The sequence below is a fragment of the Saccopteryx bilineata genome, chromosome 5 (genome assembly GCF_036850765.1).
Source record: "Saccopteryx bilineata isolate mSacBil1 chromosome 5, mSacBil1_pri_phased_curated, whole genome shotgun sequence".
Classification (NCBI taxonomy): Eukaryota; Metazoa; Chordata; class Mammalia; order Chiroptera; family Emballonuridae; genus Saccopteryx; species Saccopteryx bilineata.
The window spans coordinates 112,030,941-112,051,347 of NC_089494.1; the positions used below are offsets into that span (position 1 = coordinate 112,030,941).

Consider the following 20,407-nt stretch of genomic DNA (forward strand, 5'->3'; position numbering starts at 1 on the left):
GGCCCCTCGTCAGCATGCTCCTCTTGGCTGTCTTTGGTCAGAGCTCAGAGTGGTGTGGAGACAGTCTACATTCACGTTGGAGTCTGAGCGACTACTGCAGCAGGGACCCCTCAGCTTTAGTACCTTTTCTGGCCAATGCCTTCTAACAGGTGTCAATCTACAGGTTTATCAACTCAAACCACCTTTTTGGGGAGTTCCTGGAAGGGAGCCCTTTTTATGTCATTCTACTGAAATGTTACATCAAAACACTTTTAAGATGTTCCTAGGGAAGCTTCTTGTTTATGTTAATTTACAGAGTTATGATATCAAGCCACTTCTTATCTATATATAACTTCACACACACACTAACTGGGTCTTGCCAGAAAGTCAGTCTGTTTATCATAATTGTACACACTATATTAATTCCTATCCAGATGGCATAACTTTATTTAATTTCCTTAATTGATTTTAATTTTATATCTTAATTACTTTTATATATCTTCCATATTTTTATATTTCTATATATTTAATTACCATAACATTATATTACTACAACACCTTGTCTATGGTAGATTATGAAGGAATATTAGCTGCAGATATTTGAAGAAAAATTATTGTGGTATATTTTAGAAAAAAAGACTCAAACTTTAGTTATTACAGAAAGATAAAAAAAATCTCATAAATGCAAGTTCTCAAAAATAAACCAAATAATGCAATTCTTAATACCATTCCTGTATTAAAATCTAAAGAATAACAATCAAAAGAGCATTTAGTTAATATGAGAAATAATTAGAAAAAATTTAAATAGCAAAAAATATATAAAAATATTTTAAAGTAATGATTATGATCTAAATATAATCAGTTTAGAGTTTTAAATTCTTTTATTAAAGGAGTCTGTTTAATAAGACCAAATTTTAAAGAGAGAGAGAATAAAGAGAAAGGCCAATGTAAATTAGCTTCTAAAATAAAACATTTAAATGTTTGTCATGGTAGTGGCCATGTGTGTGGTAAAGACATATTCTAGTTCTGTAGGCTAAGAATAATGAGGAAGGTCCCAGTTCATACACAGCAAGCATTTACTTTTTCTCTCTGGTAAAATTCCACTAAAATGATATGAAAGAACTAAATGCAACATTTTTAATGAAATAATTTAAAGGAGATTGACCATGAGTATATAGAACATTTCAATAAATTTAGAGCAGAACAATAGATAGTAGAAAAGCCTTGTGAAATAACATGGAGATAAAGCCATATTCTGTGTGGAATCCCTGAAGCTGGGGCAAGATAGAGTGGGAGTTCTTTCAAAGTCATGTTCAGTCACAGATCCTGTCTCCAAAAACTACCTGCAGCTCCTCGGCTCACTCCTTCCCAGATCCCTAAATACATTTGTTCTGGGTAAAACCTGGAGGATTATTTAAAAAAAAAAAATCAGAACCACCTATACTGAAGATAATTTGATGGTTTAGACATATGAAAATTGTAACCAACAAGTAGATATAGTCAATCAAATTCCATTCAAATAAAAAGATTGTAATATATAAAAATTAATAAAATATATCACCCAGTTAATAATAAATAATCCTCTTCAAAGATGTTTTCAAGTTCACACAGGTTAAAGCATAATTAAAAACTCCAAGTCAAAGAAACCATAGTCTAATAAGATGATGATTGGTGAACAGTGAGAACTCTAAGTAATATACTTAATGTTAATTATTGCAATAAGTCAAAGCACGCTAGCTGGGAAGTATCTAGGCAGCAAGATAAGTTCACTGCTGGTCCACATATGGATGAATGCAGGTGACTGTAAGTGACCCTTTGTCTTGTGACTCTTTCATCTCTTAAAATCTTCTGTGTTTTGATGGATGATGGGCAAAGACCAAAATTAGCAAATCACACAAAGATTTGCTGGCAGTTTCTCAGAAGCAACTATCATATCCATGTGATTTCTATTAGTCATAATTCTCATTCTTATGCCTATCTTGGAAATAAAACCTACTTTTGTGCATAGCAGCTAAGCAAAACGTTTGTTGAATAAACCCAGCATCTGTAACAGTTATTAAAAATTTTATAAATATCACCAGTTATTATTGATTTTTAATGGTCTGTTGTTCCCTTGTGCTTTCCTTTTTAATTTTAGGTTTTTTAAATTAATAATAATTTGAAATAAAAGTTGGGCACAAAACTGCAGGATGAACCAGTATAATTACTAATGAGAATATGTAATTTCCCTGTATCATTCAAGGAAAGGTCTTAAATTTAATATCTTCTTTATTTAAACACTGATAATTAGAAAAAATGATTTCAATAATGACTAGTAGAATCTTAAAGTATATATATGTTTCAAGACACTATAGGGAAAATCCATGCAAAACTGTACAAACGAGAAACAATAATAAAATACAAACTAACATTAAAAAAAAATCTCAGAACGCTCATGGGATCATAAATGAGCCCACGGTCACTGGCTTGAGCAAGGGATCACTGGCTCAGCTATAGCCCTCCTGGTCAAGGCACGCATGAGAAGCAATCAATGAACAACTAAAGGGAAGCAACTATGAGTTGATGTGTCTCACATTCCTCCCTCTTTCTCCTTCTCTCTCTATCTTTCAAAATCAATAAATATTTTTTTAAAATCTCAGAATGCTAAACCTAAAATTCATAGAAGAGTAAATAAAAAAACCCACATGAAATAAACTATTAAAATCTGTTTCACCTTTGTAGTACAACCATTATGGAGGAAAGTATGGTGGTTCCTCAAAAAACTGCAAATAGAACTACCTTATGACCCAGCAATCCCTCTACTGGGTATATACCCCAAAACCTCAGAAACATTGATACGTGAAGACACATGTAGCCCCATGTTCATTGCAGCACTGTTCACAGTGGCCAAGACATGGAAACAACCAAAAAGCCCTTCAATAGAAGACTGGATAAAGAAGATGTGGCACATATACACCATGGAATACTACTCAGCCATAAGAAATGATGACATCAGATCATTTACAGCAAAATGGTGGGATCTTGATAACATTATAAGGAGTGAAATAAGCAAATCAGAAAAAAACAAGAACTACATGATTCCATACATTGGTGGAACATAAAAATGAGACTAAGAGACATGGACAAGAGTGTGGTGGTTACCAAGGGTGGGGGGGGAGGGAGGACATGGGAGGGAGGGAGGGAGAGAGTTAGGGGGAGGGGGAGGGGCACAGAGAACTAGATAGAGGGTGACGGAGGACAATCTGACTTTGGGCGAGGGGTTTGCAACATAATTTGATGACAAAATAACCTAGACATGTTTTCTTTGAATATATGTACCCTGATTTATTAATGTCATCCCATTACCATTAATAAAAATTTATTAAAAAAAAAAATCTGTTTCACCTTAGAATTAAAAGAAAAACAAAACCTGGAATAATTATAAATATATATCAAATATAGTGAACAAAGAAAGCCTGAAAACAAAAGCAACCATGTTGTCTGTTTTCATTTTCATAAATCTCAAAAACAGACAGATGTGGGAGTTAGAACAGTGCAAGGCTTTGGAGAGCAGTCACTAGGAAGTGCTCCTGTGTTTCCTGGGCGTGTTTATTTCTTTACCAGGGTTACTTGGTTACATAGGTATGCATACTTTTTTCATGTTCAGTGATTCTTATAATCTGTATGATGACAAAATCACTTTTATCTATGTGTGTTGTACTTCAATAAAAACTTTTTAACAAATATATTAGTTATAGAAACAAATTATAAAGTATTTATGAATTACCATAAACATGACTAAAACTTTTAAGGACCTAGGAATAAAACTACAAATTTTTGCTAAAATATATAAATGACAACTTGAGAAGACAGACATTGCTTGGACCTGATCATCGAAACAGGTTCATCAAATCTGAGTGAAAGATGACATTTTCTTTCAAGGGATGTAGTGAGGAAGCCTCACCCTTTCCAGTTAGCATGTGACCAGAAAGGAAGGAGGTCAAAATTAAGACAGTGGCAGGGAAACTGAGGCAGCAGCCCTGATCAGGTATTCTAGCTGTCCTTTCCTTTACATTGTTTCTGTCATATAAATTAATAATCATCCTTACTGGAACACTTTTCTCCACCCTGTGAGTCTAGTGTCTATGAGATACCAAGGACCCTAGTGCAGTAGACTTACTTGCTTATTCATGATGCTTTCAGCATTAATATTCTGTCCCCTCAAAATTCACATATTGAAATCATACCACCCCTCACTTCCAAATCCCCCATGTGATAGTATTAGGAGGTAAAACCTCTGAGAGGTAATTAACATTAGATGAGGTCATGAGGTTGGAGCCCTCATGAACAGGATCATTGCCTTAGAATCACAAGAGAGTTTGCTTCCTTTTTTCTCCTTTCTCTAGAATATAAATGCCCTCGAAAAATATTACACATATACATTAAGCCTCCAAAATAAGTAATGGAGAAATAGCATTTAAGATCATGATCCTTATTTGGAAATATTCCTCCCTGGGATCCATAATTCTCAGCCTCCATTCCAATGACAAAGAAGGGCTGAATAGTTTTGTCAGTTTCTTTGTTTCACATAATGACAGCTTGACTATAAGAGTCTTTTCTTTGGAAGAAAAAAAAAAAAGATTCCCCTTCTGGGAAACTAAGAAACAATGCTTGAAGGATAATGTTTGATCATAAAACAGTGGAGTTAAGGTTAAAACCAATCATTCCCTGACACTTATATTTAAATGCAGAGTGTAAATTGTTAGGCCTCTTTGTTTTCATCCTTTTCAATAGAAGTGAGCCTGCAAGTGTTAGAGTATCGAAACAAAGTTGCAAGGTTTTAAAAGGCATAAAAGAGTCCATTGAAATAAGAAAGAAAGCCAATAGACTGGGTGCTATGACTATAAACAAACAGTGAGGGTTATTTTTTTTTAATGAATTAAATTCACAGGGTTACAAAAATGTAGGTTCTTTGAAGCATTCCTAAGCAGTAACCTACCTCTTGCTGATAGCATTGTATCTATTCTATAAGGGTGTTGTTACCAGAACAAGCTGGGATTCCTGTTGCCAGTCATCCATTTTTAGCCAATTTGTGAGAGACAGGGACTGAGGAGGTATAAGAGTGTCTTGAATTCAAATTGCAGCAACTTGAAAAGACAGTGGACTTGGGTATGAAAAAAGTGTCTTAACAGTCTCAGCTGCCTGACCAATTTATATTTTTGGGGAAGATTAGTAGTTCATTACTGACCATGCAATCAGTTAATTAACAGGATGTAGGAGGTTAGGGGATTAGGAGGTTGGGGGGTCCGGCACTCAGGAATGTCCTCCAGGGGGTGCAAGATGCTTGGTTGACACCAGTCATGTTCTAGATGTCCTTGAAGTGCCGTGTCAGGCAGCAAATTGCAGGTTCCTGACTTAACTTTGTTTGATTTTAGTTAATTAATATACTCCTCATGCTCCTTTCTTATATTAGAACCATATACTCAAATACAGTATGCAAGAACAAATGCAAAATACCATATTTTTACATACAAAAAACTAATACTTTGTCACAAATGTTATTTAAAAGTATGATGAATTTTTGCACTTCAATAGGAAGAAAAATGATTTCAGATAAAAGAGATGGGATACTAGAAACAGCACAGAAAATGACAAAACATGATTGATATTTAAAAGATTTAAATGATTTTTTATTTTTTAAAAGAATAAAGTAAAAATTCTGCATAACAACAGTAAGTTGAAGAGCCTGAGTGAAGCCTTTCTATGAATAAACTGCCAAGATCTTCATCTCTTCTTGGAAGGAGAATGGATATAACAAAGAGCTTGCTTATACAAACTTATTACATATGCATCTTAAAAATAAGTGTAATCACATAAATCAAAGAAATGCTACTAACAGCCTAGAAATCAGGAAAAAGAAAGAAAAGAAACAGAGAAAAACATCTTAATAAAACATAGGCAGAGAAACATTAAAAAGCAAACAGCCTGAGCAGGTACTGGTGCAGTGGATAGAGCATTGGACTGGGACACGGAGGACTCAGGTTTGGAACCCCTAGGTCGCTGGTTTGAGTTCAGGCTCATCTAGTTTGAGCAAGGCCCACCAGCTTGAACCCAAGGTCGCTGGCTTGAGCAAAGGGTCAGTCAGTCTACTGTAGCCTCCCGGTCAAGGCACATATGAGAATGCAATTAATCAACAACTAAGGAACCACAACAAAGAATTAATGCTTCTCATCTCTCTCTCTTCCTGTCTGTCTGTCCCTATCTGTCCTTCTCTCTGACTCCCTCTATCTCTGTCACACACACACACACACACAAAAGCAAACAAATTGATGGTAAACAGAGAATATAAATGTGTAGAGAATTTATTTCTGTATTAGTAAACACTAAATGTGCATGGATTATCAAGTTAGATAAAAATGACATAATGTAAAAGGACAACTTTATATAGGTTACCATATACACTTCTAAAGGAGAATTTCACAAAACATATATAAATAAGAAGAAAGGAAATAATATTGTTGTAAAGTACCCATACCTCACTTCCATGGGTTTACGTAGAGACACCAAGTCCAGATGAATTTTGAAGGGTTTTATTAAAGGAGGAGATTTATTAAATATGCTGGCCGCCTATGACTAACACGGGACATTGCAGACCCAAGTTGTGTGTGCCAAATACATTTCAGAGGCTGGTTATTTACCCCTGATCACACACAGGCTGGGGGGAGCATGACATCATGGCACAAGCTTATAACATTTGTTTAGGGAATCCATAGAAATATTAAAATTTTTAAGGTAACACAATCAAGGACATTTACAAATCTTTCAGTGTCTATCTCCCCTCCTTTGCCTAGAAGTATGTTACTTTCAGGATTCCAGGAATGGGGGAAAGAGCCAAAATCAAGGTAGGAAGGTATATAAATTCTGTCTCTTATTGAAAGAGAAAAGAAGTTCCTCAGACAACCTTTATTCTATAGTTAAAACTAAATGACCCATTGTCCTTGTAAGTCAAGAAGCTTCTACATTCTTCTTCCTCCCCTCCCCAAGGAAAGGACAGGACAGAAAGCCTGATCTTTCTTCCTAAAATATCAATATTAATTTTGCAGGTTTTTGGTACCTTACCACAATATATTAGCTAAATACCAATTACAAAAATATTAGGGATATAATATTAATATCAGAAAAAAATGGAAATTAAAGCAAAAACACAAAAAATTAAGGAAAAAGAAGCATAAAATGCAAAAAATTAAGATAATTCCTATTAAATAAGAGATCAATGTATCAAGATAACATGTAAATTTCATACTGATATGATATATATATAGTTCAGAAGTATATACAATAATTTCAAAGAGAATTTTAAAATTCCATAATTATAGTAAAAGATTTTAAATATAATTTGCAATAAGCATGTATATAGATCAAGCAAACAAGTTACGATAAAAAGCACAGAACTACTATCATCTGAAAGATGATATCTTCTTATAAGATATAAAAACAATATTATTTTATTCCATGTTTTGTATAAGATTGCAATGTGTTGGGCAGATAAAATATATTGTGCTCAGTTTGTTAAAGATGACACTGCCCGCGTGGAGGCCCGTCTCCCAGGTGAGAATATTAGTTGCTCTTATGCTTGGAAAAGGTGTAATTATATTAATGTGTGTGGGGGTGAGCTGTGGGCAGGCAAAATCCTTGTAGCCTGGGGCTTGGTTTTAGAACTAAGCCTTTCCCACCCTTTTTGATGTGGGGTGGACTTTGCATCAAAGACTTCCCTATTTTGTATATGGATTAAAGGTTTTGATTTCTGCATTTTAAAGTGGGGCAGACTGGGGGCTTGCTCTCTCTCAGTTTCTGAAATTAGCATTGCATAGGAGAGGCAGCCAAGATGGCGGAGTCCTGAAGGACAAGTTTGTGCAGAGAAAAGGAGATGGGGAACAGAGGCGAATAAGTCTGGTGAGCTAGAAACCTTTGATTCTAGGAAACTCAGATAAGTCAGTAACTTTGTGAGCACTGAATGAGTGGGTTTTGGAGCCCACTGTGTGTATTTTTTGCCTTCCGGGTAAAAGCTAGGATTAAAGCTAATGTCCCACTAGTTTATGGCTCCATTGTTTCATTACTATCTGTCCGAATCTAATGCGAACCTGCATGTGAATGGACAGGATGGCGGCTCCTAGCCTTACAAAATGAGATAAGTATTTGCTGATATAAAGGAATTCCCTCAAATATAATGGACATATTTTGCTTTGCACTATTTCTCTTTATCTTTTTTGAATGCATGTACACTTTGGGAATTAATTCAACTTTATTTTATAGTTTGTTTTATCTTCTAGACCAGGGGTCCCCAAACTATGGCCCGCGGGCCACATGCGGCCCCTGAGGCCATTTATCCGGCCCTGCCGCACTTCCAGAAGGGGCACTTCTTTCATTGGTGGTCAGTGAGAGAAGCACATTGACCATCTCATTAGCCAGAAGCAGGCCTATAGTTCCCATTGAAATACTGGTCAGTTTGTTGATTTAAATTTACTTGTTCTTTATTTTAAATATTGTATTTGTTCCCGTTTTGGTTTTTTACTTTAAAATAAGATATGTGCAGGCCCTGGCTGGTTGGCTCAGCAGTAGAGCGTTGGCCTGGTGTGCGGGGGACCCGGGTTTAATTCCTGGCCAGGGCACATAGGAGAAGTGCCCATTTGCTTCTCCACCCCAACCCCCTCCTTCCTCTCTGTCTCTCTCTTCCCCTCCCGCAGCCAAGGCTCCATTGGAGCAAAGATGGCCCCGGCGTTGGGGATGGCTCCTTGGCCTCTGCCCCAGGCACTAGAGTGGCTCTGGTCGCGGCAGAGCGACGCCCCGGAGGGGCAGAGCATCGCCCCCTGGTGGGCAGAGCGTCGCCCCTGGTGGGCATGCCGGGTGGATCCCGGTAGGGCGCATGCGTGAGTCTGTCTGTCTCTCTCCGTTTCCAGCTTCAGAAAAAAGAAAAAAAAATAAGATATGTGCAGTGTGCATAGAGATTTGTTCATAGTTTTTTTATAGTCCGGCCCTCCAACGGTCTGAGGGACAGTGAACTGGCCCCCTGTGTAAAAAGTTTGAGGACCCCTGTTCTAGACACTGCAATTCACTGAAATATAACATAGGTATTTCCCACTTAGCATGAGCAATCTGTTCTAGATAAAATACTAACCAAGAACTTATTTCCCATATTTTAAGTGACAAAATTAATATTGAATTAGAAGTTAACCCTCCAAACTCTCAAATCCCAAACTTCCAATTTTTAAAATAACACTAGAACACAGAAACCATGTTTATATAAGTGTGCATGATGCTCTCAAGATTCATTCAAGTTATCAAATGGCAGAATTTCAGCCTTTCTATGGCTAATTAGTATTCCATTGTATATATGTACTACACTTGTTTATCCAATTATTCATCAAAGGACATTTAGGTAATTTCCCTGTCTTGGAAATGCATTATGACAATAAATAATGCCACAATAAACATAGTGTACATATATCTTTATGAATAAATATTTTCTAATATTTTGGTTTGATACACAAAAGAATGATTACTGGGTCATATGATAGCTGTGTTACTTTTTTGAGGAGCCTCCATATTGTTTTCCATATTGGCTGTACTACTTTTTAATCCCACCAGCAGTGAATGAGGGCTCCCTTTTCTCCACATCCTTTTCAACACTTTTCTTTTCTTGTCTTATTGTTAATGGCTGTAAAGCCAGTAGCCATGGCCACCATCACAGCTGCCTGGCCCATGCAGGTTCACATTTGATTCAGACAGATGGTAATGAAACAACTGAGCCAAGAACTGGTGGGCCATTAACTTTAATCTTAGCTTGCACCCGGCGGGCAAAAAATACACACAGTGGGAAAACACTTCCCTTTCCATTCAGGGCTCCCAAAGCCACTGACTTATCCGAGTTTCCTAGAATCAAAGGTGTGTACCTCACCAGCCTTATTCACCTCTGTTCCCTATCTCCTTTACTTTGCACAAACTGGCTTCTCCTTCAGCATTCCACCATCTTTATGCTTCTCCTCTATTCCACGTTCCTTTCCTCTGCTCTCTCCTCTAATGCTAATCTCAGGAACCAAGAGAGAGCAACTTTCAAGTCTGTCCCATTTTATAGTGTAGAAATCAAAACCTTTCATCCAATATACAAACAAGGAAGTCTCTGATACAAAGTCACTTATCTGAGGCATAATGGGATTCCTCAAGAGAGTGCACCACTCCCTATCATGCAACAGTCAAGGTTGTGAGGAAAAGCTTAGTCTTAAAACTAAGCTTTGGGCTATAAGGATCCTGCCTGCTTACAGCCTGTTCCCCACACCCAATGCAAACTATAAGCAAACAAACATATATATCGTATTTACAAACTTATTTGACCAACAATGGCCATTCTAACACCTGTGAGGTGATATCTCATTGTGGTTTTGATTTGCATTTCTCTAATAGCTAGTGAAGATGAGCATTTTTTCATATGTATTGCCCATTTGTTTGTCTTTTTGGAAGATGTAAAGCAAGTGTCCACGGCCACCATCACAGCAGCCCGGCCTATACATGTTCGCATTGGATTCGGACAGTCGGTAAAGAAACAACAAAGACAAAAACTGGTGGGCCATCTTCTTTAATCCTAGCTTGCACCCGGTGGGAAAGTAAAAACACACACTGGGCTCCAAAACCCACTCATTCAGTGCTCACAAAGTTTCTGAATTACCCGAGTTTCCTAGAATCAAAGGTTTCTAGCTCACCAGATTTATTCACCTCTGATCCCCATCTCCTTCCTTCTCTCTGCACAAACTGGCTTCTCTCTCAGCACTCCACCATCTTGGCTGCTTCTCCTGGCCTCCTCCACGTGGCCTTTCTCTGCTCTCTGCTCTCTCCTCTCTAATGATAACCAAGAGTGCAAGCTCCTGTTCTGTCCCCATTTTATACTGTAGAAATCAAAACCTTTAATCCAATATGCAAAATAGGGAAGTCTCTAATACAAAGTCACTTTTCTGAGGCATGATGGGATTGTGCCACCCCACATCAAAAAGAGTGGGAAAAGCTTAGTCCTAAAACCAAGCCCCAGGCTACAAGGATCCTGCCTGCCCTCAGCCTGCCCCCAACACACACTAATATCACTTGGGCAACAGGCTTCCATGTGGGCATCACCATCTTTAACAAAGTGAGCATAATATATTTTATCTGCCCAACAGGAGTACATGTCTATTCTTATAATATTGAGAATATTAATTAAAATTTTCTCAATTTTTTTTTGTTTATATTTTTCTGAAGTTGGAAACGGGGAGGCAGTCAGACAGATTCCCAAATGCGCCCGGCAGGGATCCACCCGGCATGCCCACCAGGGGGGCGACACTCTGCCCATCTGGGCCATTGTTCTGTTGCAACCAGAGCCACTCTAGTGCCTGAGGCAGAGGCCATAGAGCCATACTCAGCACCCGCGGCCAACCCTGCTTCAGTGGAGCCCTGGCTGCGGGAGGGGAAGAGAGAGACAGAGAGGAAGGACAAGGGGAGGGGTGGAGAAGCAGATGGGTGCTTCTCCTGTGTGCCCTGGCCGGGAATCAAACCCAGGACTCCTGCACACCAGGCCGACGCTCTACCACTGAGCCAACCGGCCAGGGCAAACTTTCTCAAGATTTTTATTCTCTTAAAACATTGTATTGGGAATATGGGTCATAAGTATTTTTTCCTCTATGAATTGTATAAGTTTCATAAAGTTCAGATATAGAACAAATATGAAACAAATAATTGAAATAATATGCTTCCAATGGTTTTATAAGTACCATACAATTTAGATCATATTGTACAAAATTACTTAAAAATATTTCAACATAGGCCTGACCTGTGGTGGTGCAGTGGATAAAGCATCGACCTGGAAATGCTGAGGTTGCCAGTTCGAAACCCTGGGCTTGCCTGGTCAAGGCACATATGGGAGTTGATGCTTCCAGCTCCTCCCCCCCTTCTCTCTCTCTGTCTCTCCTCTATCTCTCTCTGTCTCTCCCTCTCTCCTTTCTAAAAAAATGAATAAAAAAAAAATTTCAACATTAACTACCGATAATGTATTTTTTTAAGTGAAAGGAGGGGAGTAAGAGAGACAGACTCTCACATGCGCCCCAACCGGATCCACCTGGCACCCCTTGTCTGGGGCTGATGCTCTGGTCATCTGAGGACATGTTTGCAACCGAGCTATTTTTTTTTTGTATTTTTCTGAAGTTGGAAACGGGGAGGCAGTCAGACAGACTCCCGCATGCACCCGACCGGGATCCACCCGGCACGCCCACCAGGGAGCTATGCTCTGCCCATCCGGGGCATCGCTCTGTTGTGACCAGAGCCACTCTAGTGCCTGAGGCAGAGGCCACAGACCCATTCCCAGCGCCTGGGCCATCTTTGCTCCAATGGAGCCTTGGCTGCAGGAAGGGAAGAGAGAGACAGAGAGGAAGGAGAGGGGGAGGGGTGGAGAAGCAGATGGGCGCTTCTCCTGTGTGCCCTGGCTGAGAATCGAACCCGGGACTCCCACACACCAGGCCAACGCTCTACCACTGAGCCAACCAGCCAGGACCGCAACTGAACTATTTTTATTGCCTAAGGCAGAGGTTCCACAAAGCCATCCTCAGAACCCAAAGCCAGTGCTTGAACCAATCAAGGCACTGGCTGTGGAAGCAGAAGAGGAAGAGAAGGGAAAGAGGGTGGGAAAGGGAAGCACATAGCTGCTTTTCTTGTGTGCCCTGACCAGGATCAAACCCAGGACATCTATAAGCTGGGCCAGTGCTCTAGCCACTGAGCAAACTGGTTAGTGCCATTGTTCATTTTATGATTGCACAATTTATATGGAATCAGTTGATATGCAGAACTTATATATCCTATGTTGTTCTTATTTAAATACATAGTTTTTATATCAACCAAATGTCTTTCTCCTAAAACTATTTTAAAGTAAGTATTGGGGAACTGGTTAAACAATATAAAATTTTTAAAAATTTTTATGTAAAGTTGATTTACAGCCCTGCATAATATTTTCTTTCAGTCTATTTTCTGTGCATTTAAAATATATGTAGCTGAGCTGAAGCATTAATATAGTGTATGGCCAGTAGGCGCATTCACCATCACAACCGCCTGGCCCATGCAGGTTCGCATTTGATTCTGACAGACAGTAATGAAACAATGGAGCCAAGAACTGGTGTGCCGTGAGCTTTAATCTTAGCTTGCACCCGGTGGGCAAGAAATACACACAGTGGGAAAACACTTCCCTTTCTATTCAGGGCTCCCAAAGCCACTGACTCATTCGAGTTTCCTAGAATCAAAGGCCCCACCAGCCTTATTCACCTCTGTTCCCCATCTCCTTCTCTCTGCACAAACTCTGCATAAACTGGCCTCTCATCTGCAATGCTGATAGCAGGATCTGAGTGAGAGAGCCCCAGGTCTGCCTTATCTTGTAGTGTAGAAATTAAAACCTGTAAGCCAATATACAAATAAGGAAGTCTCTGATACAAAGCCACTTATCTGAGGCATAAATGGGATTCCTCATAAGAGTGCACCACCCCACATCATGCAACAGTCAAGGGTGTGGGGAAAAGCTTAGTTTTGAGAAAAATCTTAGTATTAGAAGGATGTTGAAAAAATACTAGTATTAAAAGGGTGGGAAAGGCTATCTTAAAACTAAGCCTTAGGCTATGAGGACCTTGCCAGCTTACAGCCTGTCTCCCACACCCAATGCAAACTATAAGTGAGCAAACATATATATCATATTTATAAACTTATTTGACAACATATAGTAATTATATTTAAATGTGACAGATTAAATATGCACATGTTTCTGAACTGTCTCCATTAATTCCCCACAAAAGGACAGCAGAAGGATTAAATTAGCAAGAGCACGAGACTTGAAGAGGAGAGGATGGAAAGCAGATGAAAAATATCAAAACAAGTTCTAGAAGATAAAAATTAGGTAGATAAGTAACAGCAAATCCATGCTTTAGCTTTAGCAATCAACTAAATGCTTCTGGCAGGATAAATAGCTAATTTATGTCTGTCTTCTGGACTTAAGGATGCCTGAGGAGCTGATACTTAGATAAACCCCTCTGGAAAGACCAAGTAAGACAAATATAGGGATATTCTGTGTCCAACATAAATGAAAGTTTTGCTGAGTTTGCTTTACACTAGACTAAGATCCTGAACCAGGTTATTAAGATTATTCGTTCAGTAACCTATTATTGATGAATAACCTGAAATTGACAAATAAGCTGTATCTGAGGAGTAATGTGCAACTAATGAGATGTAGTTTCACCAGGGAACAAGAGCTCGTCAAGCACCCTTGAGAGTGATACATGAGTAATAAGGTATAATAAAGACACTTCCAGTCCAGTACAGCTTTCCTCAGCCTCATCTCAGTTGACTACTTGCATGCAACAGGGAATACCTAGAACATTTGCAATCTGCCCTGGGAATCAGGAGACATCTGCTAGCTGTTGTGATGTGCATATGCTCCCTGTTTGATACTCTTTTTAAAACTCAGTACACTTGGTATTAGATGAACTTGTGTCTTCTGAACTTGATTGTTAATCTCAACTTAAAACCATTGTGACTTATCAAGCAAAGTTCACATTAATGGCAAAAAGAAGGAAAGGGAAGCAGAGAGGTTATTTGTGTCACAGACCACCAGAAAGTACAACAAATTGGAAACCTACTTTTGTGAGTAGTAGAAAGGGATGTTTGCCTGAAAAACTTTTATTACATGTATCTATATTCTTAATGACATTACTGCTTTGCAGGCCAACTATCCTTTCCTTAGCCCCAGAAAAGGCCTACACTTATACTTTCTGGAGACAATGCATTCTGCTTATATGAAAACAGTGTCTCTACCCAGGAGTATCGGAAAGAAGCAAACAAACAAATCTATGATGGAAAACCTAGAGGCCTTGGACACTAGGACCCTAGGAAAATGGAGGAAAAAATGACATACCACTGTGCAGACAAAGAGTTTGTGTAAAACCTGCACTCAACAGTGTGTTCTAATTATTTCTTCTTCTTGAAATGTAGGTTTCAAGATAACACTATAGCAGGAAGCAACCCAATGAAAGATAGTCAGATAAGTTTATTAGAGGAAAAGAGAATTACTTAAAAGCCGACGGAGCACGTGGGGCTGGTATCTTCAAAGACACGTGCTCCCTGAAGTTGATTTTCTTATAGGTTATATACCTTCTACAGCTTACAGGTTTTTATGCAAGAGGCTCATGATCCCTTTGTCTAGTTCAGTGGTTCTCAAACTTTTTGAAGTCGGGGCGCATCTAAAATCCTACAGATAACTGTAGGCGCACTATATATAAATTTCTGAGAAATATGTTATAATAATTAAGTCAAATATTAAAGAAAAAATATAAAGTCCAAGCATGCTTTTATGATAATTAAACAAAATAAATACAACAAAATTAAATTTATTCTGACATTAAAAAACATTTTTATGTTACAGTTTTTGAGTTATGATTTTTAGAATTTGTAAAAAAGGGGCTAAAAAAATTAAAAAAAGACAAAAAGTTATCTTTTTATATAAATAGATACGTTCTTAGTAAGATTTTGTAAATTCGGCAGGTCCCAGCACGAATGTGTTAAGTTTTTTCGTTCTTGTGTTTATGAGAAACGTGAGCCTGACGTGTCCTAATGATTTCTTCAATGTTTGGGCATATATTTGAAAGGTAAACTCTGCCTGACCAGTTGGTGGCACAGTGGATAGAGTGTCAGACTGGGATGCGGAAGACCCAGGTTCGAGACCCCGAGGTTGCCAGCTTGAGCATGGGCTCATCTGGTTTGAGCTAAAGCTCACCAGCTTGGACCCAAGGTTGCTGGCTCAAGCAAAGGGTTACTTGGTCTGCTGAAGGCCCACGGTCAAGGCACATATGAGAAAGCAATCAATGAACAACTAAGGTGTTGCAATGAAAAACTAATGATTGATGCTTCTCATCTCTCTCCATTCCTGTCTGTCTGTTCTTATCTATCCCTGTCTCTGACTCTCTCTCTGTCTCTGTAAAAAAAAAAATCTCTCTGCAGGCCTAGCCCAAATTAATAAAATGTTCTTTAAGCTTCCTAGAATATTAATATTAATTTTGTAGCTTTTAAATTAAAAAAGATAAAAAAAGAAAGGCAAACTCTCATTTCCTAGTCAACACATTGAAGAATTCCTTTCTTTTTACTCTTAATTGTGTTGAGTGCTGAAAACCCCCATCATATAAATCACTTTACACCAAACAAAGAATAGAAGAAACTTACCTCCAGTCTTTCCGAGGAACATGGAGGGTAGTGTAAACAATCCAGCACCACAGTTTAACAGCCTTTTGCAACCTAATCAGGCAAGTGAGGTGGGCAGACTGTATGCTTACAGCCAATTCCCCACACCTCTGTCCCCCCAAAATCTAAACTCTATAAAACCCTGTTGATTTTTTGGTCCCCAACAGGCACATATTTCTCTGGAATACCATAGGGAGCACCTGGAAATCTTCTAGGAGAACCACTGGTCTAGAGGTATACATCACTCTCATGACTCCAGGATGGGAGGTGAGCTTAGGTGGGGTCAGAGTATAAGTGTTGGAATTTTTAAATTAAGGTACATAAACAATGTTTTTTAAAAACTTTTAAGAAAAGGAGAGGGGTTTTAAGGTAAATTCTATCTTCCTTGCTTTGTGGAGCAAGTGGCCCCAGGCACCCTTTCAGAGAACTATAGGAACTAACTAGTTAATCTATAACTGGTTGACTCAGTTACCCCTATAAGCTCCTCTCCCTTGCATTCTTCTTGTTTCTTCCTCCTCAGGGGAGAGCAGAGGGGGACCTGACTTCTCCTTACTATACACTGGAGATTGAAGGAGAGATAAGGTGTTTATATATATTTAGTGATATCTGGAGTTTCTCCCAACAAAACAGATACATATCTTGAGAATATTTCACTCTGTAGGACCTGCCCATGCATACAGAGTTTCTAGTAACTCTCACAGTAGAACAGGGTGGGCACCATCAAAGGAGAGAGAGGAAGAAAATCTTCAGGTTGATGAGAGAGAAATGCTGAGATAAATGCTCTGTGTCTGCCACAGGGAACAAGTGATACCCACAGAAGAAGGAAAAAAAGGACCTAAGGAAAAAAAGATTTCAAGAGAAAAAATGCCTCATTCTGGTCCTGGTGGAGCAGAAATTGCCATCATGAGAGTCACATCTGCCACAATGTTGGGCAGATAAAATATATTATGCTCACTTTGTTAAAGATGGTGTTGCCCACATGGAAGCTTGTCACCCAGGTGATATTAATGTGTGTTGGGGCGGGCTGTGGGCAGGCAGGATCCTTGTAGCCTGGGGCTTGGTTTTAGGACTAAGCTTTTCCCACTCTTTTTGATGTGGGGTGGTGCAATCCCATCATGCCTCAGATAAGTGACTTTGTATTAGAGACTTCCCTCTTTTGTATATTGGATTAAAGGTTTAGATTTCTGCACTATAAAATGGGGGCAGAACGGAGCTTGCACTCTTGGTTCCTGAGATTATCATTAGAGGAGGGAGCAGAGAAAGGCCATGTGGAGGAGGCCAGGAAAAGCAGCCAAGATGGTGGAGTGCTGAGAGAGAAACCAGTTTGTGCAGAGTTTGTGAAGGGAGAAGGAAGGAGATGGGGAACAGAGGTGAGTAAGTCTGGTAAGCTAGGAACATTTGATTCTAGGAAACTCAGATAAGTCAGTGGCTTTGTGAGCACTGAATGAGTGGGGTTTGGAGCCCAGTGTGTGTTTTTACTTGCCCACTGGGTACAAGCTAGGATGAAAAATGATGGCCCACCAGTTTTTGGCTCTGTTGTTTCTTACTGACTGTACGAATCCAATGCAAACCTACACAGGCCAGGCGGCTGTGATGGTGGCCTTGGATACTGGCTTTATACACAACAAAGACTGAAAAGTTTTAGTGCGAGGAGCCCAAAAGACTGGTCATCCACCTAAAGCTGTTGTTCAAGCTGCATATGTTTCTGGCTAGAGAAACAAACTCCACCTTCAACCAAGTACTGCTGAAGAGGTTGTTCATGAGTTGCACCAATGGACACCTTTGCTTCTTTCTTAATTGATCCAGAAGATGAGATTCTCTGGCCCAGAAGGCAAAACCACTGTGACTGTAGGGATGACAGCAATGACATGCATACCCAGGAAGTGCCTAAACTGAAGAAGGCTGTGCATTTTATCTTTGCAATTGTGTGTAGAGCTGTATCCTCTAGGCTGCAAACAAGATACCTATCCTCAATCAGCTGACTCTGAGTTCCCCCAAGGACTGTGGCACCATCATTCTTTCTGTTCCTCCCAAAGGACAAGGGTGTACAGACATTTCAGCAAGATCCCAGGAAGCCCTCCCAGCCACACCAAACCCTACCTGTGATCCAGGGGTCAAAGTTCAAGTGCATGATAGGCCAAGGAACCAGTCGTGAATACAGAAACTAACCCCAGATCGTACCTTTTTATTAAATAGACTTTGGATGCTGAAAAAGAAAAAACAAAGAAAGATGGAAGGAAGAAAGGGAGGGAGGGAGGAAGAGAGGAATGGAGGGAGGGAGGGAGGGACGGAGGAAAGGAAGGAAGAAAGAAGGAAGGAAGGAAGGAAAGGAAGGAAGGAAGGAAGGAAGGAAGGAAGGAAGGAAGGAAGGAAGGAAGGAAGGAAGGAAGGAGGGAAGGAAAAAAGGAAGGGAGGAAGGAGAAAGAAAGAAAGAAAGAAAGAAAGAAAGAAAGAAAGAAAGAAAGAAAGAAAGAAAGAAAGAAAGGAAGGATGCAAATAATTTACCTAAGGTACCATATTTCCTTATGTATAAGACGCTCTCATGTATAAGATGCACCTTAATTTGATGGCCAGAAATTTGAAAAAGAATGTATTACATAAAGTTATTGAACTCAAGTTTCATTCATCATAAAATTCATACAAATCCTCAAGCGGGAAATGCAAGTGAAAAACTATAATCACTGTATAAGATGCATCCAGTTTTTAGAACCCAAATTTTTTGGAAAACGGTGCATCTTATACATGGAAAAATATAGTACTTAGAGATAACAGAATGAACATGTGAGTTGAGAATAGAGATAAATAAGTGATAATTAAAAAGGAAAAAAACCAACAATGTAATTACTTAATTATTAACTTGAGACAAAACACGAAGTTAGTAAAAGTAAGTTTTATTTGTATTGCGCAGATGAAATGTATTATGCTCACTTTGTTAAAGATGGTGCTGCCCACATGAAAGCCTGTCACCCAGGTGAAATTAATATGTGTTGGGGGTGAGCTGTGGGCAGGCAGGATCCTTGTAGCCTGGGGCTTGGTTTTAGGACTAAGCCTTTCCCACCCTTTTGATGTGGGGTGGTGCAATCCCATCATGCCTCAGATAAGTCATTTTGTATTAGAGACTTCCTTATTTTGTATATTGGATTAAAGGTTTAGATTTCTGCATTATAAAGTGGGGCAGACCAGGAGCTTGCTCTCTCAGTTCCTGAGATTAGCATTAGAAGAGAGAGCACAGAGGAGAACAGAGAAGGCCACATGGAGAAGGCCAGGAGAAGCAGCCAAGATGGTGGAGTGCTGAGTGAAAAACCAGTTTGTGCAGAGTTTGTGCAGGGAGAAGGAAGGAGATGGGGAACAGAGGTGAATAAGTCTGGTAAGCTAGGAACATTTGATTCTAGGAAACTCAGATAAGTCAGTGGCTTTGTGAACACTGAATGAATGGGTTTTGGAGCCCAGTGTGTGTTTCTGCTTGCCCACCAGGTGCAAGCTAGGATTAAAGATGATGGCCCACCAGTTCTTGGCTCCATTGTTTCATTACCGTCTGTCCGAATCCAATGCGAACCTGCATGGGCCAGGTGGCTGTGATTATGGCCGTGCCTACTGGCTTTACAATTTATAACATTAATACATTTGTATGATAAAGACAATATTATTGTCTTAATTATAACTAGTGTAGCTACATTGGTAGTCCAAGAGACAGGTATTTACTATTTGCAGATGGGTGAACGGAGCTTAACTCTATAGCAGAAAGTTCATAAACTAGTATGGAAATGAGTACAATAGAAATACATAGCTAAACAAGTTAAAGATGGTTGTTTCCAGAGTTGGGGCATAGAGATGGGAAAAGTGAGGAATGAGGAAAAGGACTACTTTTTTTTTGGATTACATTAGATGCCATACAGTCTTACCTTATTTTTAAAAAATATGGTCACTTAGGCCATGGCCTGTGGCTCAGTGGATAGAACATCTGCCTGGCATGTGAATGTCCCGGGTTCAATTTCTGGTCAGGGCACACAGAAAAAGCAACCATCTGCTTCTACTCCGTCCCTCTGCCCCTTCTCTCCCTCTTCTCCTCCCACAACCATTGTTTCAATTAGTTCAAGCATGGCCCCAGAGGCTGAGGATAGCTCCATCAGAGCACTTCAGTCTCAGGTGCTTAAAATGGCTCAGT

General features: G+C 39.3%; 1 pseudogene; it reads left to right on the forward strand.

The window, feature by feature from the left end:
• The first annotated feature begins 7,490 nt into the window (after positions 1-7,490).
• LOC136306522 (large ribosomal subunit protein eL18 pseudogene) lies at positions 7,491-18,375 on the forward strand (annotated as a pseudogene).
• The last annotated feature ends 2,032 nt before the right edge of the window (positions 18,376-20,407 follow it).